Source organism: Rhyacophila brunnea, unplaced genomic scaffold, assembly GCF_057557595.1.
Source record: "Rhyacophila brunnea isolate RB1 unplaced genomic scaffold, BYU_Rbru_1.0 scaffold_10, whole genome shotgun sequence".
Classification (NCBI taxonomy): domain Eukaryota; kingdom Metazoa; phylum Arthropoda; class Insecta; order Trichoptera; family Rhyacophilidae; genus Rhyacophila; species Rhyacophila brunnea.
Genome location: NW_028232752.1, coordinates 45229503 through 45237002, shown reverse-complemented (window position 1 = coordinate 45237002; position 7500 = coordinate 45229503). Strand labels below are relative to the sequence as shown.

The 7500-nt window shown below is 48.8% G+C and overlaps 3 non-coding genes across 3 annotated transcripts in view; all 3 read right to left on the bottom strand.

Moving 5' to 3' along the window:
- The window catches only part of LOC147079300 (large subunit ribosomal RNA), a 4110-nt gene extending 3146 nt beyond the window's left edge, over positions 1 to 964 (bottom strand). The window contains exon 1 of the ribosomal RNA XR_015071723.1: positions 1 to 964. This exon is cut by the window's left edge and continues 3146 nt beyond it. This is a non-coding gene — a ribosomal RNA (large subunit ribosomal RNA).
- Positions 965 to 1358: 394 nt separating this feature from the next.
- Positions 1359 to 1520, bottom strand: LOC147079299 (5.8S ribosomal RNA). The gene has a single exon (XR_015071669.1). It is a non-coding gene; the product is annotated as a 5.8S ribosomal RNA (ribosomal RNA).
- Positions 1521 to 1672: 152 nt separating this feature from the next.
- On the bottom strand, positions 1673 to 3616 carry LOC147079298 (small subunit ribosomal RNA). The gene has a single exon (XR_015071701.1). It is a non-coding gene; the product is annotated as a small subunit ribosomal RNA (ribosomal RNA).
- Between the last annotated feature and the right edge of the window lie 3884 nt (positions 3617 to 7500).

Below are 7500 nucleotides of genomic sequence, written 5' to 3'. Positions count from 1 at the left end.
TGTAAAAAAATCCCAATGACTCGCGCACATGCTAGACTCCTTGGTCCGTGTTTCAAGACGGGTCCTGTGAGTGCCCAAAACAAACCCACCGCCGACCGGGACGCGTCCCGTCCGAGAGCGCGCCGCTAACCACGACGGCCGACGCGCGACACCCGCGGCGCACGAGGCGCCGGGGGCCGCACGAAGGTCGCCGCTGCGGCGCGACGGACGACCGGCCGAAGCCGGGCGGACGCGAACCTCGTTCTCTACCGTCGCGTGCGGCGGCCGTGGACGCCGCGGCTCCGCCCCTCGTCGAGGGACGGGACAACCGCACGGCGCATTCGACCGCAGCGCGACGGGTCGCGGTGTTATACTGAGGGAGAAGTGCACGCACTCCGGGGGCCCGTCGGCGAACCCGCGCCCCCCCCTGCCGGCGCACCCGCGAAGGCGCGTCGGCAGAGGGTGAGCGGCGAGACGCGGACCCCGGCGGAAGAGCGATGAATCTCCCCGTTCGCTCGTTTGAGTTCCACAGGTTTACCCCTGAACGGTTTCACGTACTCTTGAACTCTCTCTTCAAAGTTCTTTTCAACTTTCCCTCACGGTACTTGTTCGCTATCGGTCTCGTGGTAGTATTTAGCCTTAGATGGAGTCTACCACCCGCTTAGGGCTGCACTCTCAAGCAACCCGACTCTGGGGAGAGAGACCGTCGCGGCCGGCTACCGTCACCACGGGCCTGGCACCCTCTACGGGTAAACGGCCCCGTTCAAGATGAACTTGGACTGGCAGCCGTGACTAATGACCGCGCGTGTATGTATAATTCTCCTCCCGAACGCTACATTTCCCGGCGGCCCGCCGGGGCCGCAGGATTCAGCGCTGGGCTCTTCCCGTTTCGCTCGCCGCTACTCGGGGAATCCTCGTTAGTTTCTTTTCCTCCGCTTACTGATATGCTTAAGTTCGGCGGGTGATCTCTCCTGATTTGAGGTCGACAAACAGTTTGCGTGCAAAATGACGCATGCGAGCGCTCAGACTCACGCGCGGCGACGCCTTTTACGGGTTGTGTGCGTGTGTGCGCAGCGGCTTTTGCAAGTCACCGCGCTCACGCCACGTTCCAGTGCGTGCGCGCGAAGCGAGCGCCCGATGCGAGCGCACTGAGGCGCTACATTCGCACAGGGCGCGCCCGACAACAGGCGTCGATAAATATTTGACCGGACGCCCGGAAGGACGGGTGGGTGGCGGAGGCGTGCGTGTGCACGCGACCTATCCCCCCCCCCCGCCGACCTGGCGACGCCGGCAACTGCTCGCGAACAGCCACACACACACACACACAAGTGTGTGTGTGTGTTATATGACCGTTCGCAGTCTGGTGTTTCTGGTGTACGCGACCCTCAAACAGGAGTGGTCCGTCGACAAACTACGTCTTGCTCGGACCGCAATGTGCGTTCGAAATGTCGATGCTCATGTGTCCTGCAGTTCACACTCTGACGCGCATTTAGCTGCGTTCTTCATCGACCCACGAGCCGAGTGATCCGCCGTTCAGGGTAATCTAGTGATTACATATTGTTGTTGTTATATTGTTTCGTTTTCGGCATATTATATATTTCATAATGCACATGCGAGATGTGCAAAATAAATTTATATAAAAAAAAAAAATTACACGTTACGCGTACACGCGCACATGTTCGTTTCGCACAGGAAATGATCCTTCCGCAGGTTCACCTACGGAAACCTTGTTACGACTTTTACTTCCTCTAAATGATCAAATTCGGTCAAACTTTCCGGCGCGTCAGAGGCCCACGAGGAGCTTCCGCGCGCCAGTCCGAAGACCTCACCAAATCATCCATCGGTAGTAGCGACGGGCGGTGTGTACAAAGGGCAGGGACGCAATCAACGCGAGCTGGTGACTCGCTTTTACTAGGAATTCCTCGTTCATGGGGGAGAATTGCAAACCCCAATCCCTATCACGAAGGGGTTTCATCGGGTTACCCGGGCCGTTAAGCCAAGGAGGACACGCTGATCCCTTCAGTGTAGCGCGCGTGCGGCCCAGGACATCTAAGGGCATCACAGACCTGCTATTGCTCAATCTCGTGCGGCTATATATACCGCCGGTCCCTCTAAGAAGATTTTCATTGTACGCCGGTAGTGAAGACCGCGACGCGCCCGCGCCTCCGACGCAGAACGCCAAAGGACACGGACGCGCGCGGACCCTCGTGATACCGGTTGTACGTCTATTTAATAGGCTAGAGTTACGTTCGTTACCGGAATTAACCTGACAAATCGCTCCACCAACTAAGAGCGGCCATGCACCACCACCCACCGAATCGAGAAAGAGCTGTTAATCCGTCAATCCTTCCAGTGTCCGGGCCTGGTGAGTTTTCCCGTGTTGAGTCGAATTAAGCCGCAGGCTCCACTCCTGGTGGTGCCCTTCCGTCAATTCCTTTAAGTTTCAGCTTTGCAACCATACTCCCCCCGGAGCCCGAAAGCTTTGGTTTCCCGGGAGCTGCCCACCGGGTTAAAATAATGAAACTTCGGCGGATCGCTGGCTGGCATCATTTATGGTTAGAACTACAGCGGTATCTAATCGCCTTCGAACCTCTAACTTTCGTTCTTGATTAATGAAAACACCTTTGGCAAATGCTTTCGCTTTAGTCCGTCTTGCGACGATCCAAGAATTTCACCTCTAACGTCGCAATACGAATGCCCCCAGTTGTCCCTATTAATCATTACCTCTGGTATCAGAAAGCCAACAAAACAGAACCGAGGTCCTATTCTATTATTCCATGCGTACAATATTCAGGCAAAACTTAGCCCGCTTTGAGCACTCTAATTTGTTCAAAGTAAACAGCCGCGACGGCCCGCCTCGGCGAACGGCCGACCTTGCGGCCGACCGACGCCGGATGGCGAAGGACGCACCGGCGAGAAGCCCCGCAGACGTGCCTGTCGTACCGCAGTCGGTAGACCGACACCGCAGGACACAATTTCAACTACGAGCTTTTTAACCGCAACAACTTTAGTATATGCTATTGGAGCTGGAATTACCGCGGCTGCTGGCACCAGACTTGCCCTCCAATGGATCCTCGTTAAAGGATTTAAAGTGTAATCATTCCGATCACGAGGCCTCGGACGAGTCCCGTATCGTTATTTTTCGTCACTACCTCCCCGTGCCGGGAGTGGGTAATTTGCGCGCCTGCTGCCTTCCGTGGATGTGGTAGCCGTTTCTCAGGCTCCCTCTCCGGAATCGAACCCTGATTCCCCGTTACCCGTGACAACCATGGTAGTCGCATAAACTACCATCGACAGTTGATAAGGCAGACATTTGAAAGATGCGTCGCCGGTGCTAGACCGTGCGATCAGCTCAAAGTTATCTAGAGTCATCTCGAAGAGCGACGGACGACGCGAGCGCCGACCGCCGATTGGTTTTTGATCTAATAAAAGCATTCCTCACGTTCCCGTTCAGAATTACGTTTGCATGTATTAGCTCTAGAATTGCCACAGTTATCCAAGTAACTGTGTACGATCTAAGGAACCAAAACTGATATATTGAGCCATTCGCGGTTTCACCTTAATTAGGCTCATACTGAGACTTGCATGGCTTAGTCTTTGAGACAAGCATATGATTACTGGCAGGATCAACCAGGGAGCTGCTCTGCGAGGCCGCGGGCGCGCGCGCACTGGGCGCGCCGACACCCGCGATCCACACGTCACACGCGAACGCGCACCGGAGTCACCCGGCGGGCGACGCTGGCTCTCTCTTTCGATTTTTAACGTGCCGACGCACGAGATACAACGGATTGTATGCATACATACGCACAGAGCACGAGATCGTGCTCCGCGTTTCTCAATTTCCCATCGTAAAACGTGCACACCGAAAACGCACGCCGTCGGCGCGGTAAACGGAGCGACGGAGGCTGAAACGCCGTCCGCCGTCACTCGACAGGATGATTCTGCTAGCGCGGAACTCCAGAGTGATGCGATCGCATAGGCCGCGGCGACGAAATATAATCGCACGCCGGGTGAGTGTCTCGTCTCGCAAATGTACCGCCGACGCGGCCGAATGGCCGCCGCAGTTTGCGAACGCCGTGAAGGAAGTCTTGTCAAAGACGACAACCCACTGCTATACGATGGATGAGGGGAGAGACCCAGACGACAACAACAACGAATACGGACACGGCAATGTTGGGTAGCGCAATAATCCGTCGCCATTATTTTATCGTACAGTTCTCTCCTGCGTACATTTTCCCTCACACATTATAGTGTAAACGCGGCGCACTACCGGCCGCGTAACCGAAATAACACTACAAAAGGCGAAGGTGACGATTCTCTTTAGGTTTAATCTTTCATTTGAAATTTCGAATTGCGAATTGCGAATATATATTTTGGTAATTTGGATAATTTTTTTTTTTTAATTTCAATTTTTTTTTTTTTTTTTTTTTTTTTCATCCATCATTATGAATGATATAAAACCATTGAAATAAATATCATTATGAGAACGTTATATTACGCTCGCCACCGAACGGTCGAGGGTGGGCTGAAATGCCGATACGACGCAAATATAGCTTGCCAGGCGGACGCGGTCTCGTACTTCGTCTCGTACGGTCTCGTCTCGGTCTCGTACTTCGTTCGCAAACCGTCAAGAGTGCCAAACAAAATGTAGCATAGCATTGATAAAGCGCCGCACTACCGACCGCGTGACCGAAATATCACTACAAAAGGCGAAATTGACGATTCTCTTTAGGTTTAATCTTTCATTTGAAATTTCAAATTGCGAATTGCGAATATATATTTTGGTAATTTGTTTGGTTAAATTTTTTTTTTTAAATTTCTAATTTTTTTTTCCATCATGATAAGATATGATGTATGAAAAAAAAAATTAGGTTATATTATGTTAGGTTAGGTTAGGTTAGGTTAGGTTAGGTTAGGTTAGTAGGTTAGATTAGGTTAGTTGAGGTTAGGTTAGTTTTTGTTTAGGTTAGGTTAGGTAAGGTTAGATTAGGTAAGGTTAGGTTAGGTTTAGCTTAGGTTAGGTTGTGTTAGGTAAGGTAAGGTTATGTTAGGTTATGTTAGGTTAGGTTAGGTGAGGTGAGGTTAGGTCAGGTTAGCGAAAGAACGTAGTCGACGAGAGCGCCGCTTTAAGCGAGCCATGGGCCCTCCTGGCTAGCTAAATCTGCGTCCCGCCGGCATCGTCTACTTGACATGCCGGAGGGACGCAGATTTAGCTAGCCAGGAGGGCCCATGTCTCGCTAAAAGCTGCGCTCTCGTCGACTACGTCCGTTCGCTGACCTGACCTAACCTCACCTCACCTAACCTAACCTAACATAACCTAACATAACCTTACCTAACCTAACACAACCTAACCTAAACTAAACCTAACCTAACCTTACCTAATCTAACCTTACCTAACCTTACCTAAACAAAAACTAACCTAACCTAACCTAAACAAAAACTAACCTAACCTAACTTAAACTAACCTAACCTAACCTAAACTAACCTAAACAAAAACTAACCTAACCTAAGCAAAAACTAACCTAAACAAAAACAAACCTAACCTAAACAAAAACTAACCTAACCTATCCTAAACAAAAACTAACCTAACCTAACCTAATCATACCTAACGTGACCTAACCTAACCTAAACTAACCAATTTTTTTTTTCATACATCATTTATTATTATGATGAATACCATAAAAAAATATCAATATCATATCGTTATAGGGCATAAACGTGATCAACGAGCGTGTCACTGATCATTTTAAATGCGCCCGATACGCCTCACCTGAAAGAATATTTCATTGTCTTCATTTCGACGTTCAACATAGGAATAGGTAAGTAAAGCGCGAGGGCGAGTTCTAGCGGTAAAATTTGATGTTAAAATAATTTTTCATCCAACATATATTATTATGATAGATATCATATACCGTTGACATGTCGATAACATAATATCGTCATAATACGCACGCCGCCGAACGCGGCGAGAGTCGGACGTGAAGTGCACGATGCACGACGATTAAGCTCGCCAGGCGGGCCACGTGTCGCGCTCTAAGCGGCCCTCTCGTGCGTCGTCGACGGCCGAAACGGCGATGTCTCGCTTTAAACGGCGCTCTCGTCGACGACGTTCGTTCGCAGACCTAACCTAACCTAAACTAACCTAACCTAACCCAAACACAAAAACTAACCTAACCTAACCTAACCTTACCTAACCTAACCTAAGCTAATTTAAATAAAAAAAAAAAAAATCTTTTTTTTTACATCCATCATATTATTAACATTATATATATATAACGAAGAATTAAAAAAAAAAAAAAAAAAAAAAAAAAATTAAAATAAACCTTACCTAACCTTACCTAACCTAACCTAAGCTAATTAAAATAAAAAAAAAAAAATCTTTTTTTTTACATCCATCATATTATATTATTATGAAATATCAATATTATATCGTCATAAGGCATGAACGTAATCGTAAGATAATTTCATTGTCTAGTTCTAGCGGTATAATTTGATGTTGAAATAATTTTTCATTTCTTTTCATTCATCATACATTATTATGATAGGTATAATATACCATTGACATAACGATAATATAATGTCGTTTAAATACGCACGAACCGGCGAGAGTGGGACGTGTGAAGTGCACGATGCCGGCGGGACTCAGATTTAGCTGGCCAGGCGGGCCCGTGTCACGCTTTAAGCGGCGCTCTCGTCCGTCGTCGACGGCCGAAGCAGCGACCTCGTCGTCGAAGGATGTCTCGCTTTAAACGGCGCTCTCGTCGACGACGTTCGTTCGCCAACTTAACCCAACCTAACCTTACATAAACCTAACCTGACCTAACCTAACCATATTATCGTCATAATACGCACGCCGCCGAACCGGCGAGAGTCGGACGTGAAGTGCACGATGCACGACGATTTAGCTCGCCAGGCGGGCCACGTGTCGCGCTCTCGTGCGTCGTCGATGCATGTCTCGCTTTAAGCCGCGGTCTCGTACTTCGTTCGCAAACCGTCAAGAGTGCCAAACAAAATGTAGCATAGTATTGATAAAGCGCCGTACTGTTAATAATGTAAATGAAATATGAACAATGTAATAGTGAAGTAATAACCCTCGTACGAAAAACCAAGGAATTCAATAAAAGCAGAAATAAAAAAAATTTAAATAAACCTCACCTAACCTTATCTAACCTAAACCCTATCTAATTTAAATTGAAAAAAAAAAAACATTTTTTTTTCATCCATCATACAATATTATGATAGATATCATATATCGATAACATATTATCGTCATAATACGCACGCCGCCGAACCGGCGAGAGGCGGACGTGAAGTGCACGATGCACGACGATTTAGCTCGCCAGGCGGGCCACGTGTCGCGCTCTCGTGCGTCGTCGATGCATGTCTCGCTTTAAGCCGCGGTCTCGTACTTCGTTCGCAAACCGTCAAGAGTGCCAAACAAAATGTAGCATAGCATTGATAAAGCGCCGTACTACCGACCGCGTGACCGAAATATCACTACAAAAGGCAAAATTGACGATT